Here is an 18,209-nt window from a genome sequence, read left to right on the forward strand (position 1 = left end):
GTTTAAATTAACTGGATAAAAAGAGTGGGAGTAGGGCCTGTAATGTATGAAGTTATTGTTTTATTGTGAAAAGCATGGGGGCTTCCGGTCTGGGATATAGAAGGATGAATAAAGTACGCAGTATGGCTACCACCTGATCTACAAGTCTGTCCTCATGTTTCAAGGCTCACTAGAAGACATAACATGGTGTCAGACGTTTGAATGGGAGAAACACAGCGAGTATGGCTCACTTTAAACCCCCACCAAACTTAAACCTGCAGGGGAATCTGGCAGAAAATTGGAAGACATGGCTTCAACGATACGAGCTATTCGCAATAGTTAGCGGCGTGGCGGAAAAATCAGAAGAGGTTCAGTGCGATACATTTCTGCATGTTGCCGGAGAAGAAGCCATAAAAGGGAATAACACGTTTGTCTTCGCAAATTATGAAAGGAATAAAATAGCTCCATTGAAGCAAAACTTCCAAGATTACTGTGAGCCCAGAAAGAATCTGCCATACATCAGACACATGTTTTTTACAAGAGTGCAAGGACCGTCAGAAACAATGGATGCCTATGTAACTGACCTAAAGAACAAAGCGAAAGGATGTGAATCCGGAGACCTGTGTGCCTCACTAATACGTGACAGGATTGTCTGCGGTAGATGTGATGATCAAGTTAGAACTAGATTGCTCAGAGAGGCAGGTCTCACCCTGACCAAAGCACTTGATGTGTGCCGAGCCAGTGAACTGGGCTAAAAAAGTGTCCAGCCTAAGGGCAAACATGTAAGAAATGTGAGGAGAAAAATCATTATGCAAAGATGTGTTGTATGAAAGGCCTCCACCTGAGTCTTCTGGAGTTTCTGACAAAGCAAATCAGGTTGAATTATGTTAAATGGAGAAATCAAAGAACATGATCCTCACAGTGCTGCTGGCTTTGTCCAGATGACAGTGGGTTTGTTGAGGCAGGTGTTTCATGGCATCTTCAACTCCACAGCGATAAGCAAACTGAAGGGGGTCCTGATAGTTTATTGTTTGCTTACTCAGGTGGGCCAACAGGAGTCTCTCTAGGACCTTCATGATGTGGGATGTCAGGGCAACAGGTCTATAGTCATTGAGGACTGATGGGTGAGTTTACTTTGGTACCAGAATAAGACAGGATGTCTTCCACAACACTGGAACCTTCTTCTGGGCCAGGCTAAGGTTGAAGAGGTGCTGCAGAATCCCACAGAGCTGCTCTGCACAGCCCTTCAGGACTCTAGGGCTGACATGATCTGGACCTGAAGCCTTATTCCGATTCAGTCTCTCCAGTTGCATCTTCACCTGACTTCTTGAGACGCACAGGTGGAAGAGGGCGGCAAAGGGAGCATCAACATCTTCTGATATGGTTGAAGGCAAACATGTAGAAGCAGAAGGGTCTAGGGCTAAGGTGGAAGATAAAACATTTGAGGTGTTACTGGACAGCTGTGGGTCAAAGGAGTGTGGGATGTCTGTTTGGCAGTGAGCAGAAGAGGAGGATGCTGAGCTTGTTTCTGAACTGAACCTATTAGAGAATGTGTTCAGTTCATTGGCTCTGTTCAGACCTCCATCGGTCTGATTATCCTTCTGCATGAAGCCTGTGATCTTCTTCATCCCTGACCACACATCTCTGATATTGTTTTGCTGGAGCTTGCTCTCCAGCTTCTTCTTGTACACCTCCTTGCTGTCTCTTATCTAGACTTTAAGTTGCTTCTGTAAACTCCTCAATAATTCTCTGTCTCCCTCTCTGAAGGCTCTTTTTTCTTGTTAAGCAGGTCCTTCAGGTCACTGGTGATCCAAGGTTTATTACTGGGGAAGCATCTCATGGTTCTGGTGGGGATGATGTTATCCACACAGAAGTTTATATAGTCGGTTACACACTCAGTCATGGCATTGATGTCCTCTCCATGTGGCTGGCACAATGTGTCCCAGTCTGTAGCCTCAAAGCAACCTTGCAGAGCTTCTTCAGCTTCCTGTGACCATTTTCTCACGGTCCTCTTTATTACAGGTTGTCTTTGAACAAGGGGCTTATATATTTATATTGTACCTGTATTTATACTGTTTAATTTGAGTACTGTATTGCACCGACTATGCCAAAACAAATTCCTTGTATGTCCAAAAACGTACTTGGCAATAAAGCTTTTCTGTTTCTGATATTTCGGGCAGAGAAAAACAAGATTGTGATCTGATTTGCCTAGAGGAGGTCTTGCTGTAGAGATGTAGGAGTCCCTGACATTTGCATAAAACAAATCCAACGTTTTGTTTTCTCTGGTAGAGCAGCTGACAAACTGTTGAAACGTTGGAAGTGTAGCAGAGAGTGAAACATGGTTAAAATCACCAGATATTGCCAGAAACGCATTGGGGTTTTGTGTCTGTAGCTTAGCAACAACTGAGCTGGTGGCATTATATGCAGTGTCGGCAACAGCTAAAGGTGGAACGTAAACTGTTGCCAAAATAACGCTGGTGAACTCTCTAGATAAATAATATCGACTTACTGCCAACAGTTCAATATCTGGACTGCAGAGACGACACTTCACAGTAACATGTCCTGGATGACACCATCTGTTGTTCACAAGTAGTGCCAGTCCACTTCCTTTACATTTGCCGCTCCTCTTTAAATCTCTGTCTGGTCATATGGTTAAAAAGCGCGGCAGAGAGACGCTGGAGTCTGGGATATGATCCTGCAGCCATGTCTCAGTAAAACGCATAATACTGCATTCCCAGTACTCTGGCTGGGTCCTTTGTAATTCTTGGAGTTCATCCAACTTGTTTCCCAACGATCTCATATTGCCCATCATAATCGACGGAAGAGATGGTTTGAACTTCCTCCTTCTCTCTCTTGTCTTTGCTCCTGCTCTGCATCCACGGCATCTCCTTTTCAACTCATCAGGGATTTGTGGTTGTAGTTGAAGTATTTTTTGAGATATTAATCAGCTGCTCCCGGTTGTAAGAAACAATCGGGTTGCCATGGCAATGCATCATAACAAATGTCCAAAAGTAGAAAAGTATTAGAAAAACTCCTCCAAGCTGTACACCCTCCGACACCGGAGAGGACAGTCGTCCAAAAAAAAAAATCAACTGTATCCACCACAAGAGGAAGAGTTCCCAAAAAAGAATCAGTCAGAATGAAAAGTAACAGAGCTACTCCAACCTGCTGCCACCTTGAGCGGCGCAGTTCTAGAATACCAGTAACGGTATCGATTCCCAGGTACCGAGTATCGGTACCGTATTGTTCAAATGTGAAAGGTACCCATCCCTATCTTTGTCCATCCTGTTGTTTTTTTCCTCTGTATGTTTAGAAAGTGTGCTGTATGTTAAAAATTATGTTTTAGTATTTCAGTTATAAGAAGTAGTATTTCAGTTATAAGAAGAGCTTGACAAAGCTGGAGATCTTACTGGGAGAAGAAAACCTACAAGATTTATTTATTTATTTGTTATTTTATTAATTATGAATTCTTTATTTACTTTATTTACTTTTTCAATTTGGGCCCAAAGGTTCCTCAAGAGTTAAACAGGCTGACATAGGACTCTTGGGGTTAAAGGTCACACCACACATTTGCTGCTCTAGAGGCAACATGTTTCCTGAAAATAGTGACTATAATTTAAAATAACAGAATATTGCTGCATGGTTCTGATAATTCATATTCAGATTTCTGGTTGCTGTTCTGTTCTCTTAATGTTCTTCCCTTTATTAATAACTTTACTTCTATTTCCATCATGATTTTTATTTTACTGCTCGTCCCACAGTGTTTGAAGGAGGAGTAACTATGGATCAGAACATGTGGTCCAATCTGGAATAGTGTTATGTGGAAACATCGTTTAGTTTTCCACTATTTGCAAACAGCTGCAGGATATTTTCACTAAAACAACAACAGGTCATGTTTGCAGCTCAATTTGTATAGATTAAAACATAATTCAAAGTTTAAGTGGTTCACAGAACATAGAAATTTGTCTAAATGTTCTGTTTCAGGGTTCTGACATGCATTGGTTTGCTTTAGAGTTTCTGAGTTCTTATTTCATGAAGCAGTTTCATCTGTCTTGTTTAATACTAGAAGATGTTTTTATTTAGTTTTATTCCATCAGAATTGTTCTTATTCATTTTGATCTCTGTCTCTTCAGATTAAAGAACTGTAACCTCTCAGAGAGAAGCTGTGAAGTTCTGGCCTCAGTTCTCAGCTCCCAGTCCTCTAATCTAAGAGAGATGGACCTAAGTAACAACAAGCTGCAGGATTCTGGAGTGGAGCTGCTGTCTTCTGGACTGAAGAGTCCAAACTGCAAACTGGAAACTCTCAGGTCTGGCCAGTTAAACTATCTCACAGATGTTAGTACACCCCTAACATTTTTGTTTATATTTTGTTATATCTTTTCATGGCACAACACTGAACATATGATACTTACAACATAAAGTAGTCAGTGTTCAGCTTGTATAACAGTGTAAATGTTCGGTCCCCTCATAATATCTCAACACAAAATCATTAATGTCTAAAATGCTGGCAACAAATTGAGTACACCCCTAAGTGGAAATGTCCAAATTTTGCCCAATTAGCCTGGTGTCATTAGTTTTTCAAGGTCTCAGGTGTGAAATGGGAGGAGGTGTGTTAAATTTGGTGTTATCTCTCTCATACTGGTCACTGGAGGTTCAACATGGCTCCTCATGGCAAATAACTCTGAGGATCTAAATAAAGAGTTGTTGCTCTACATGTAGATGGTCTCTGCTATAAGAAGGTTGCCAACCCCCTGAAACTGAGCTGCAGCACAGTGACCAAGACCATACAGCAGTTTAACAGGACAGGTTCCACTCAGAACAGGCCTCACCACAATCCACCAAAGAAGCTGGGTACACCTGCTCAGCATCATATCCAGAGGTTGTCTTTTGAAAATAGACATATGAGTGCTGCCAGCATTGCTGCAGAGGTTGAAGGGGTGGAGGTCAGCCTGTCAGTGTTCAGACTATCTGCTGCACACTGCATCAAACTGGTCTGCATGTCTCTTATCCTAGAAGGAAGTTGCTTCTAAAGATGATGCACCACAAAGGCCCCAAAACACTTTGCTTAAGATAAACTTATTTGGTTCAAATTGTGTCAAGCGTTAGGAGTAAAAGCTAAGTGTGTCTTGTCTACAGTCATGTACGGTAGTGGAGAGTCAGGGTTTGAAGCTGCAGGAGCGCTGCCAGCTGTGGGGAGCTACAGTTCATTGAGGGAACCATGAATGCCAACATGTTCTGTGACACAATGAAGCAGAACATTATCCCCTCTCTTTGGAAACTGGGCCGCAGGTCATTAAGTCAACATTATAATGCCCCCAAACACATCTCTAAGACAACTACAACCTTGCTAAAGAAACTGAGGTTAAAGGTGTTGGACTGGCCAAGCATGCCTCCAGACCCAAAACCTATTGAGCATCTGTGGGGCATCTTCAAATGGAAGGTGGAGGAGCTGAAGGTCTCTGACATCCACCAGCTGTGTGATGTTGTCAAGGAGGAGTAGATGAGGATTACCGTGGCAACCTGGGAAGCTCTGGTGAACTTCATGTCCAAGAGAGTTAAGGCAGCGCTTGAAAATAATGGTGGCCACACAAAATAGTGACACTTTGGACACAATTTGGACATTTCACTTAAGGGTGTACTTATTTTATTTGGCTGTGTGTCGAGTTATTCTAAGGGCAAAGCAAATTTACACTGTTATACAAGCTGCACACTGACTAGTTTATATTGTATCAAAGTATCTTTAGTGTTTTCCCATGAAATGATAGCATCAAATATTAACAAATATTAGAGTTATTTAACTTTTATGAGATACTTTATGTTTATAGAATCATTTTGTCATTAATTTCAATGTCAAAAAGTGTTGAAAAGGTGTATTTTAAATATTTCTTATCTTTTATCTGACTATAATTTAAAATAACAGAATATTGCTGCTTGGTTCTGATAATTAATAATCAGATTTCTGGTTGCTGTTCTGTTCTCTTAATGTTCTTCCCTTTATTAATAACTTTACTTCTATTTCCATCATGATTTTTATTTTACTGCTCGTCCCACAGTGTTTGAAGGAGGAGTAAGTATGGATCAGAACATGTGGTCCAATCTGGAATAGTGTTATGTGGAAACATCATTTAGTTTTCCACTATTTGTAAAACGGCTGCAGGATATTTTCACTAAAACAACATCAGGTCGTGTTTGCAACTCAATCTGTACAGATTAAAACATCATTCAAAGTTTAAGTGAGTCACAGAACATCAAAATTTGTCTAAATCACATTTTGTTCTGTTTCAGGGTTCTGACATGCATTGCATTGCTTTAGAGTTTCTGAGTTCTTATTTCATGAAGCAGTTTCATCTGTCTTGTTTAATACTAAAATATGTTTTTATTTAGTTTTATTTCATCAGAATTGTTATTATTCATTTTGATCTCTGTCTCTTCAGATTGAAGAACTGTAACCTCTCAAAGAGAAGCTGTGAAGTTCTGGCCTCAGTTCTAAGCTCACAGTCCTCTAATCTGAGAGAGATGGACTTGAGTAACAACAAGCTGCAGGATTCTGGAGTGGAGCTGCTGTCTTCTGGACTGAAGAGTCCAAACTGCAAATTGGAAACTCTCAGGTCAGAACAGCATTAATGACTTAATTACAGTGAACATCATTTAGTTTCTGATTCCAACAAAACTTTTTTTCTACCTGAAAACATGCAGAATGTTTATGTGCAGAACTAAGTGCTCAATGCAATGTTCTGTAGGGTAACTTTAAAAAGTGACACCAAAACAAAAGAGTGAGAACTGCCAGTTATAACTAAACTCTGCTATTTGTAGCAGAGTTCTGTCCCCTTTAAGGTTTCTCCTGCAGCTACAGTGGAAAAAGGACTGAATTAGAACTTTGTCAGTCTACCTATTTCAACAGCAATAAGGTTCATAGCTGCTCTGCACTGAACTGAATTCCTCTCCTTAAACATCAAGCTGAATGTAAACATCACTGGTTCTGGAGAAAAATCAGCTGAGGTCCAAATGGTTGCCTGTAGCATCCAATCAACCCAAACTCTCTACATCTCATAAAATACAAGTTGGAGGAATCTCTGTCATTGATAATTTTACCAACATCTGTTCATGCTACATTTAGGTACAGCTGGGATTCTGGGCTGTTGAAATATCTAAACTCTAAAGTGATTTAAACTTTTTTATTCTCAAATACCCTAACCCTTGAGATTTTACTCTCAAATATGAACCCAGTCATAAGAAATGTTGAACCCATTTCCAAGTGGTTCTGATTATGTATAATCTATCCAGCCACTGGCTATGCCTGCTTATACTACTTTATTCATTGAAACAAATCCAACTAAGTGTCCAGTTAATTCTGTACTTTCTACTTTTTTAGTTTTAGAACATAATAAAATCTCATTTCAGAAATTGAAATAGATTGTTTATTTACTGCTGACTGAAAAAAACAAAAACCTTTTTGTCTTATTTGAAGCAAACTGAAAACATACCAAACAGATTTTTGTGTACCATCCCTCCCTTAATATAAATACTGCAACTTTTATCATGACTTGTTCTGTAACAATTTGAACAAAGAACCAGAAATTTCAGACGGACACAACAGGTGAATATTAAGATGTTCATTGAAATCTGTCGTTGTCGTTCGTTAGAAAACCAGCAGCAGTATCAGGAACCTCTGAGGGCAGACATATCGGTTAGTGGCTGAACAGAGAACTGAGAATAACGTGAAGCTCAGAGAAAATGCCACTAACCTTCTCAGAATCTGTGGGAGAGCAAGGATGGTGATTTTCAGCTCCAGGGTGACATCACAGTGAGTCAGAGAGGCTGTGAACGGGAATCCTTGGTCTGACGTTATGATCAGATCCAGTAATGGGCTGTTGGATCCGGGGGTAAGGCAGAGGGCAACAGTCAGGAGGCAGAATCAAGGTTGATGTCCAGAGATCAGAAGTCAGGGAGATATCCAACGAGGGCAAAGCAGAGCAGAGAAATCCAGGGGGCAAAAATAAGATCAAGATCAGGCAGACAGGCTAGGAAGAACGCTTGACATTTACCACACAAGGCTTTCAATAATCTGTTGCTGTTTGTCAGCCAGAGAGCAGCTTATAAAGCCAGGTAAACAGGTGGAGCAGGTGAGGCATGAATAGGGAGCTGGCCGGGGAGGAGCAGGTGAAAACAATCCTCTGAAATCCTTCAGCACAGCGATGATCAGCAGGCAGACAGAGACGGTGCAGAGAAACAGACCAGAATCATAACATGTTCTGACTGCATAAAACAAGGTTGAGACAATTTCTTAGGTACAAATTATTTTGTTGCTACTGTTTGCTTTTGCCTTAATAAATAAATATGTTTAATTATTTGAGTGGTATTTGTGCTTGTCGGGCTCTTGCTGTGACAGTTTCATTAGGACTGATGCAGCCACTACTGTGCTTCAACATTAGGATGGTGTTGTTGGACCTGCAGTCGTTTGAACAAATCCAGAACAGATTCAGGAATCTGGAAGTTTTATCCAAGATTAAAACAGATTACGTCCAGAATTCACTTCCTGAAATCTGGGCTGACTTCTTTGGATTTTTTAATGATGTCACACAAAGAAGCACACTCTTAAACCCAACTAGATGACTTGACTAAAAAATCGCTCATGTGTGTCTTTTCTTTTAAACAAAGCTTAAAGAAAGTTATTTGTTGACTGTGTTTACTGTCACTTTGCCGAAACGTATGCAAAATGCACTTTTCTTTTGATTAGAGTTTATAAGTATGAGTTATTCAAATAATATAAGTTATTTTTATGGTAAAAGTATTCAGCATCATTTTGCTTTTGCCTCTGTATAATGCCATAATAACTGTATACATTAATACTGTTTATAAACTCGATATTTACACAGTGTCGTGAGTTGCCTGTAGAGCTTTTTTTTAACTTGTTTTCATAGAGCTGGTTGCTTGTTTCTCTTGCCAGATTTGGCAACATTGCTTTTAGCTTAAAATCTCAGTTGCTGTAATATTAAGATCACCAAAAACATTTACTGCTTTTAATTCTGCTTTTAACCAATAACAATACTGGTTAAATATTATTATTGTAACCCCTAGGTTATATATAACCCTTTTCTCTTACATACTTTGAGCATTTCCTTAAATATAATGCATTGTAGGCCTTTTCCACCTCAGATTGTAATAATGACCTTTCTACTTAACGTTGTTGATGTATTATACTTATACCTTTGAGGCTATGCGCACCGTCAAAGTCTTAAACATTAAAATAACACGTGTATTTTTGTTGACTTTAAAACATGCAGTAAATGTTGTGTTTTGCTCATACCTGCTATTTACTACCGCCAGTAAACGCATCGTTTCACCTGTTTCTACCTTACTGGTCAGTCAAGGGCAACATCAAGTTGAAGCAATTTGATTGGCTGTGAAGGCTGGTGGGTGGGAACAGGTTTACCTGCAGCTATACTGGCTGCCAGTTGGCCAGCGGCCGTTCCCAGAGGAAGGTGGGCTCTATGCCGCTGTGGATTATTGTTGTTTTCTAACTAGCTGGAGCTGCCAAGTTTTTCCGGACGTTTTGCTTGGATTTTGGAGCTGCAGGGCCGGACCGAGCTCGTGGACCGGGGTGGACTGATTCTGGAAAGAGCTGTCCCCGGCGTGGGTAGGGGGCTTGTGGGGGGGGAACTTCAGGGTGGGGGTTGGAGGTGCCAAGGCCCCTCTTGAGGTGGGGGTGGTGAATTGTGGCTGCAGGTGTTGGGGGATGTCATGGGGGATGGTTGCAGGACTGTCCCTTTGTCTTTCAAAGCGGCAGTAGAACCCGTTCAGGTCGTTGTCAAGGCATCGGTCGTTGATGCAGTGGGGGGCCTTCGGCTTGTAGTTGGTGATTTGCCTGAGCCCTTTCCAGACAGACGCAGAGTCGTTGGCTGAGAACTGGTTTTGGAGCTTCTCAGAGTACAGTCGTTTGGCCTCTTTCATTGCCTTGCCAAACTTGTACTTCGCCTCTCTGTATATGTCTTTGTCCCCACTCCTGAAGGCCTCTTCCTTATCCAGTCTTAACCTTCTGAGTTTGGCTGTGAACCAGGGTTTATCATTGTTGTAACTCATCCTGGTGCATGATGGTACACAGCTGTCCTCACAGAAGCTGATGTAGGAAGTCACATCCTCTGTGTACTCGTCCAGACTGTTGGTAGTAGTCCTGAACACATCCCAGTCTGTACAGCCTAAACACGCGTGGAGATTCTCCACAGCCTCACTGCTCCACTTCCTTGAGGTCCTCACAACAGGTTTGCAGAGCTTTAGTTTCTGCCTGTATGCAGGAATCAGGTGGACCATGATGTGGTCGGATTGGCCCAGTGCAGCACGTGGGATGGCGTGATAAGCGTCTCTGATGGTGGTGTAACAGTGATCCAGAATGTTGTCCTCTCTGGTCGGACATTTCATAAACTGTCTAAATTCGGGGAGTTCGTGGGTGAGATTACCTTTGTTAAAGTCGCCAACGATGATAACTAAGGAGTCCGGGTTGGTCCGCTCCACACTCAGTATCTGGTCGGCGAGCATGCGTTGTGCGACCTGCACGCTAGCTTGCGACCAGGATGAACGAAGCGAACTCGCGGGGAGAATAGAAAGGCTTACAGTTTATGATGAAGGCTTCCAGGTCTGGAGAACAGTGCTGCTGAATCACTGTCACGTCGTTGCACCAACCACTGTTGAGGTAGAAACAGATTCCTCCACCTTTCACTTTGCCGGAGAGTTCCGTGTCTCTGTCCGCTCTGTAGAGCTGGAATCCTGCCAGCTGCAGCGCAGAGTCCGGTATTAATCCACACAGCCACGTCTCCGTGAAGCATAAAACTGCAGATGAATAAATGTCCCTGTTTTTCCCCAACAGCAGTTGTAGTTCCTCAATTTTGTTGGGAAGTGAGCGCACGTTAGATAAATATTCCAGGTAATGGTGTTCGTAGTCCACGCTGGCAAAGACGTACCAGCACCCCATCCCGTTTCCCTCTCTTCTGGCGTTTCACCGCGTGAGCAAAGGTGAATTCACCTTTGACCAGAATGTCCAAAAATTCCAGAGCAGTAGGCAGAAAAGTGGGAAATAACTCCTCTGGTGTAGTAGCCCTGATGTTCATGAGTTCTTCTCTGGTGAGAGAGCTCTTGGTACCATCACAGAAGACCGTTTTAGAGCAAAAAACAAAGCAAAACAATGCGCACCAACATGCCGAGGCGACCATCTGCTAATTGCCTCAATACAGGCTGACACTCATGCTAACACTGAAACTAAAAACTGACAGAATCATCACTTTAACATTGAGCTAAAGTTAGTATTAAACTAGCTCCAATCTTTTTAAAAGTCCTGGTTTAGGAAGCCCAAGATGTGTTTTGATGCAAATTTATCCTGGGTAATTTCACTTTCTCAGGGCTTTACTTTCACGGACGGCACTCTGGTCTAGTAAAAATCACATTTTTATTAGACATTTTTCTTGTTGTGCTGTAGATATCTGACAAAAGTTTGTCTGATGATAATAAATGTAAAATAAGTGTTAATCAGTGTTTAGTAGTTATTGAGGTTGTAAAGCAACAACTCTGGCCTGGTGCAGGTTGGTATAAAATTAAATGTAAACTAATGATTTAAACTTTTCCAGTAAAACTTAAGGATTAATAGAAGGTTTTAATTAACTGTATAACTCTAAAGCTGCTCATCATCTTCTATCATTTATCAGTTGAAGCAAAAAATAAGTTATTAGCTAAGAATCTTTTAAAAATAGTAAAAGCCATCTGCTGGACTGAAGGTGTAGTGCAGTTTTATTTAAAGTCTAAAGTCTTTTGTTTCATTTTGTCTCTCAGACTTAGATCCTGTAACCTCTCAGGAAGAACTTGTGAAGTTCTGTCATCAGTTCTTAGCTCCCAGTCCTGCTGTCTGAGAGAAGTTGACCTGCAGAACAACAACCTACAAGATTCAGGGGAGAAGTTGCCGTCTGGTTCAGACTGTACACTGGAAATATTCAGGTGAAGATTCATCAAACTGGTTCTTCTGGGTTTTAATGAGGAACAGTATTCTCTGTTTCACAAATTAAAATGGTTTAAATGCTAAGTTGATGATTTTCTGGTAAATCCTTCTGAGTCGTTCGTTTCTCAGCTGGAACAGACAGCAGTTAGTTCATCATCTGTTTCATTGTCTTATTTAGAATCATGTGGGACCAAGATCAAACGCTGTCCTGGTCCCTCTGACCCGACTCTGGTTTTATGGAACGTCTCTTTAAGTTCACTTTTCTAACCAAACACTTTAGTTCTGACTACTTACAGAACATTGACTCTTTTGGACCTTATAGAACCATCTACTCACCAATTCCTGGAGAGTCTGTAGACTCAAGATGGCCTCCAGAGATACACCTCACTTCAAAGAACAAAGCAGGAGGACACAAATAGTGACAAAGCAAAGACAGGAGAACCTGCTGGAGTCAGAACCGGACCCATTGAACAAACACACCATCATCCAGTTCCCAGTGGATGATGGCTGCTGGTTCCTCAGTTTCTGGACATCAAACTGGATCATCTGTGTCCAGAGTAAAGTTACAGCAGAACATCAGAGATTTTAACCTTGTCTGTTTCTCTGAGACATGGAGAACCCCAGTGATTCTGGACCTCACCATGATACGGTCCAATTGTTTTACCCTGCACTGGGTGGACAGAACAGCAAAGGCAGGAACGTCACCAGGTGGTGGAGTGTGTGTCATATCTAATAACAGATGGTTTGATGGTGAGAACATCAGGACTTTCTCATTCTGATTTAGCACATCTGGAGCATCTGTCCATCAGTTGACCTGCTCTGACCATCCTTCTGGATCAGAACGTTTCCATCAGTAACTAACACAGCTGTCTATATTCCACCTCAGGCAGATAAAGATCTAGCTTTGACTGCACTACATGATGAGCTCAGTGAAGATCAGAACAGTCACCTGGATGCTGCTCCTATCATAGCAGAGGACTTTAATAGTTCAAGTCTCAGACAGGTCAGGACTCTTTGATGAAGATCTTTGAGTAGATGAAGCTGCTGCAGCTCATCTTGTCCAGGAAGCAGAGCTGATAGAAGCTGAAGAACCTGCTTGATTGTCTCTCATATCATCAATCAGCTTCAGTCTCAGTGTGGATGTTGGACTAAATAAACCTCGATGATGTGAGTGTTCTTCAAACTGGAGATGAAGAACCAGACTGGATGGTGTCCTCCTCCTGCCTGATTCAAAAAGATGAAATGAAAAGAATGAGTTCAAACTGGGCTGAAACATGACAACTACAGGACAGAACTTTAGAGACGCTCCATTCAAATGGATGAGTCCAAATGTTGGACAGTTGTATTCTGAGTGAAGAAGAACCGAGCCATGTAATGTCTGCTGTGTCAGAACCTTCAGTAATGAGACAGGAAAAGCCAGCTTGGTTGATTTGGACTCTTTAATGTAAAAAGTAGGAAATGAAGAGAATTGGGTCCAGAGGCCCAGCTGACTGCAGCTTGAATGACCCAGACATGAGCCAAGGTTCCTCAGTCATGAGCAGCTTTATACAGCATAGTTCATTGTTAGCAACTGACAGACAGTACAGGCTGCATCATGTTGTCTTGGCTGATTCTGCTCTATCAGTCTGGTTCCTCCCACAATGGACCAGACAACGTATGCAGCAGGTCACAGAGTCCAAATGACCCAGATCCAGTTCTTCCAGCAGCATGTCAGAGTGGAATCTGATCTGATCTATTACAATGTCCATGTTTGCTGCTGAAAGAGACTGATGGTCTGACCCTCCTCCTCCTTTCAGGGAGCCTGATGGAGTCCGATGGTTGAAACCAGCTCTGAGGAAGTGTAAGTGTGTTTTTCATTTGAGTCATGACAACAAAGAAGCTCACATTCAACCATCTTCAAACTGTCCATCACTCATTCAGGAGTCATCATCTAAGTGTCAATAAATGATCAATAACTGCAGCTGGATTGTGTTTGTTCTCTCCATCAGATTCCTGTCAGCTCACAATCGACACAAACACAGTGAACAGAAAACTCCAACTGTCTGAAGACAATAGGAAGGTGACACGTGTGAAGGAGCTTCAGTCATATCCTGATCATCCAGACAGATTTGATGTTCCTCAGCTGCTGTGTAGAGATGGCCTGACTGGTCGCTGTTACTGGGAGGTCGAGTGGAGAGGAAGAGTTTTTATATCAGTGAGTTACAGAAGAATCAGGAGGAAAGGAGACAGTAATGACTGTTTGTGTGGATTGAATGATCAGTCCTGGAGTCTGAGATGCTCTGATTGTGGTTACTCTGTTTTACACAATAACAGCAGAACAGATCAATCTCCTCCTCCTCCATCTCCTACGTCTCTAACAGAGTAGCAGTGTATGTGGACTGTCCTGCTGGCATTCTGTCCTTCTACAGAGTCTCCTCTGACTCACTGATCCACCTCCACACCTTCAACACCACATTCACTGAACCTCTTTATCCAGGATTCTGGGTCCGTCCTGGTTCCTCAGTGTTTCTGTGTTGAGTCTAAAGAGTCTCCTCCTGTCAGAGAAACACTCTCACTGTTGAACAGATAGTTTAGTCTCTACATGTCTGTCTCTTTCACTCAGAAACATTTTCACATTCAGTCGGTTTCTTTCTGAAACTCTTGGAAAAGATTCCTTGTAAACTTCGTCCTCTTCCAGTCCTTTAAAGATGGAAGCTGGGATTATTCCAGGATCCGAAGGTTTGGTTCTGTTTCCAGTCAAAGCTTCATTTAGGGTTTTTCCTGCAATGTGTTTCCAGTGCTATACCAAGACTGTTCCTAAAAGAAGAATAATTCCAGACTATCTGTGGCTGAACTGCAGATGATGGAAATGTAAATATTGGAGAATAAAACAGTATTTGCTACCAGTTTTCTGACTGTTATTTTACAGAACATCAAATATGTCTAAAACGTTAAAACAGTGATGGACTCAGCCAGTCTCAGTCTTCTGCAAATACTCATTTGACCTTTAGTCCCAAGAGAGGAGGAGGGGGTGTCTGTCCCAGCAGTCATTAATGGACTACAGGCTGAGGACACACTGGACAGGTCACCAGTCCATCACAGAGTCAGGGTTGGATCTACCTCACCAAAGTCTAGGTTCTGATTGGGTCAACTGGACCAACTTTATAAAATGATGTCACATTTGTTGTTCAGGTTCTATTAATTCAAGTCTTCCCTACATCAGAACCCGGATCAGCAGAAACTAGTCCCACTGCAGTGGGTAGGGGAGGCTGTCTTCCAGCAGGAATTGTTGGAATAAATAAATGGAAGAAAAGCTCAAAACATGAAGATAACTTTGTTCCTCCAGGTTCTTCCGTCAGCAGATTAACATCTGACTTTTAAAGGTATCAGAAGGAGACACATATCTGATGGACAGGAAGACAGAGGAACCATTTTCTGGGTCTCTTTGGGTTCCTGTTCTGGTTTATTGTTGAGAAACACGCCTGCAGTCCAGATCTATCTCCAACTGATGCTTGGACCATCCTGAAGAAACTAGAGAGAATACCATCCTGTTAGTGGATCACAAGAGAGACGATGATTGTCATCTGGAGTGATTTCAAAGTACATCACCCCACCCTGTTAGTGGAGGCTGCCTGGCCCCGCCCTATAAGAGGAAGTGGAAGCCTTCACTTCCTGTTTGACAGTCTGACCTTTCACCTGAGCTGGTTTGGATGGAGGAAGCACATGGAGCCAACATTTGGGTAACTACACTTTGATATCAATCAGTGACTTTAAATCTGTAACTGTATTAATGTGACTGTGAATGTGGAGTTCAGATGGTGAGTGAAGAGGAGAAGGTTTAGATGTTAGGAGACCTGAAACTGCTGCTTTGGTTCTCCAACTTCTGGATGAGCTCAATGAGATTGGTTTAAATGTTGGATTGAAATGAAAGTTTGTTGCATTGAAACACTAACTGAGGTCATTTAGATCCAAGGTTCTTCTAGCTCAGCTTTGGAGTTTGATCTGTTTGCTGAAGAACTTTCACAACATGTTGGTGTTAGCATGTGGAGGAGAACATGCTAACAGGTTTGAACTGCTTGAAGATGTTTGACTGTCTTCAGAGACTTGTGTTCAGTTGTGATGTTGAGTTTCTGAAGGTTGGTTGAACTTCTTTCAGTAGTTTATCTGAATTTAGCATGTTGTTCTCCAGATGCTGATGCTGAGATGTTTTGTAAGTTGCTGCTGAAACTCAGATCAGATGTTGTTGAACCAATCTGGATGATCTGTTTTAGAGTCTCCATGTAAGAAAATTAGATTTGAATCCAGCTTTGAAGGCATTTTGATTGAGAAGATCCAGAAGCTGAAGACAGAAAGCAGCAGCAGGTTCTACTCAGGTCCAAAGTTGTTCCTGTTGTTCTCCCAGTAGAACTCCACATTCCCAGTGAGTTTGATCCAGTTTCAGGTTTAAAGTCACTGGTATCAGTTCAGCCAAAAGCAATCAGGTCCAAGCAGTGAAAGTGTGTCAGTGCAGAAGATCCAGAGTGTGTCATAAAATATTGATCCTGTGTTGTTTAGAAGATCATAACCTCCTCCATTTACCTCCTGAGAAGCCGGGGAGGGGACACGGCCCCCTCACCCACTCTCTGCAGCAGGACTAGATCTTCTCTCCAGGTCGTAGCTCAGGCAGGACTTGAACCCAGGAACTCCACCACTGGCATCTTTTGGTCACAGACAGTTCCTCCACACCATCAGGTCTGCTCCCCTCTCATCTATCTTCTCTTGGTGCTTTTCAACTTTTCACTTTCATCCCTGAACTCCTCAAAATACAAACTCTGAGGTTCTTCGCAACAAATCAGCTCCTAAATGGTTCCTGATGAGAAGTTGAACCCAGACTTTCTTGAATCTCCACCCTACAGTCCATCATGTTGAGCTATTGACTCACACTGGTTCAACTCTTTGAAATATTCTTCAAAGTTCTCTCAAATTATTCAGTTTTGGTTTTTAAAAACATGGATCTTCTCAGTCTTGATCCCATGACCTCCATGTTGCTGATCTCTGATCAAACACCTTGAGCTATCCAACCAGACACTTTGCTATTGTACCCTAAAGCCTTTCAGACATGACCTCTGACCTTTTGGCTCAATGTGATGAATGGAGCTGACAGCAGCTGGTTTATCAACTAATGTGAATTTTCTTTTAACTTTTCTAACTAATGTCAAGTTGAACATAGTCTCAACATAATTTATGGTAAAGATCTATTAATAGAAACTCTCTGGTCAGTTGAGGACTTGAACTAGGACACTAGATGTTCTCTCTACTTTAGTCTATCACACTGAGCTGTTGGCTCATTCAGGTTTGTTGTCTTTTTCTGGACTTTTATCTTTTTATTTCCACAGTTGGACTCAAGTTAATGTCACCACAGACTTTGATCCCATGCTGTCTGAGCTTTATTCCCTCCCTTCCTCCCCTTCTATTATGTTCTCACACATTGAAATCATGCTGGGGTTTGGTTATCTGCTGGCTTTCAGCACAGGTGACATCCAGCTCAACAGTGTTTGGCTCCAGCTGGAAAACATGGTTGAACTTTCTGAAGGTAAATGTGAATTTGTATCCAGTAACAGGTCATTTCTATATCAGCCGGCCAAGGAATCATTTTATGTGTGTTTACTGTAACCTTCTGTTTTTATTTGCTTTTATTCATGCTGTCGTTTTTTACAGCTCTCACTTTTAGAGCAGTGGGTGGAAATTTGTTGCTGTTGTGTTATTTGACTTGTTTTATTTTCAGTCTAAATATTTGATTAAAAACACATCATGAAAAATGAACATGACACACTGAGTTCTTTCCTTCAGCATTTCATCTTGTTTTAGTCGTGTTAAATGTGTTTGTCAGTGTTTGGTTTCTTTATCCTCCAATTCTTAATAAAATGAGTTATTGAGTCAGAAAGCTGGACGTTGCTTCTTAAAACTATTTGAAGTAAAACAAGGAAATAAAAACAGACATTTCTTTATTCAAAGATTTAACAAAGTAGTCAAATAACACTGAATGCAGTTATTTCATCTTTAAGTTTGAAGCAGAACCTGTGGAAGTATCTGTGCTCCCTCTAGTGGACAGATTAGTTGTAGCAGAAGGTAACTGAGTTGGGACGCTGCACAGATATGATCATTCTTGATCAGTGTCTCCATGAATCAGATGTTTTCTGTGTTTCATACCCTGTCTGTCCTTCCTCCAGTTTGCTGCGTTTAAACCCTGACACAGTTGGTTTTAGATGAAGCCCATGCAGTTCATACTAAC

At 41.7% G+C, this 18,209-nt stretch overlaps 2 protein-coding genes and 1 pseudogene across 5 annotated transcripts in view; 2 read left to right on the forward strand and 1 right to left on the reverse strand.

Moving 5' to 3' along the window:
• LOC124861395 overlaps positions 1 to 17,740 on the forward strand; it is a 32,802-nt pseudogene extending 15,062 nt beyond the window's left edge.
• Positions 1 to 18,209, reverse strand: part of LOC124861401 (NACHT, LRR and PYD domains-containing protein 4C-like) — a 609,184-nt gene that overhangs the window by 555,044 nt on the left and 35,931 nt on the right. The gene's annotated exons all lie outside the window — the stretch shown is intronic.
• LOC124861391 (NACHT, LRR and PYD domains-containing protein 3-like) overlaps positions 1 to 18,209 on the forward strand; it is a 923,911-nt gene that overhangs the window by 163,039 nt on the left and 742,663 nt on the right. The gene's annotated exons all lie outside the window — the stretch shown is intronic.

The sequence above is a fragment of the Girardinichthys multiradiatus genome, chromosome 24 (genome assembly GCF_021462225.1).
Source record: "Girardinichthys multiradiatus isolate DD_20200921_A chromosome 24, DD_fGirMul_XY1, whole genome shotgun sequence".
Lineage (NCBI taxonomy): Eukaryota > Metazoa > Chordata > Actinopteri > Cyprinodontiformes > Goodeidae > Girardinichthys > Girardinichthys multiradiatus.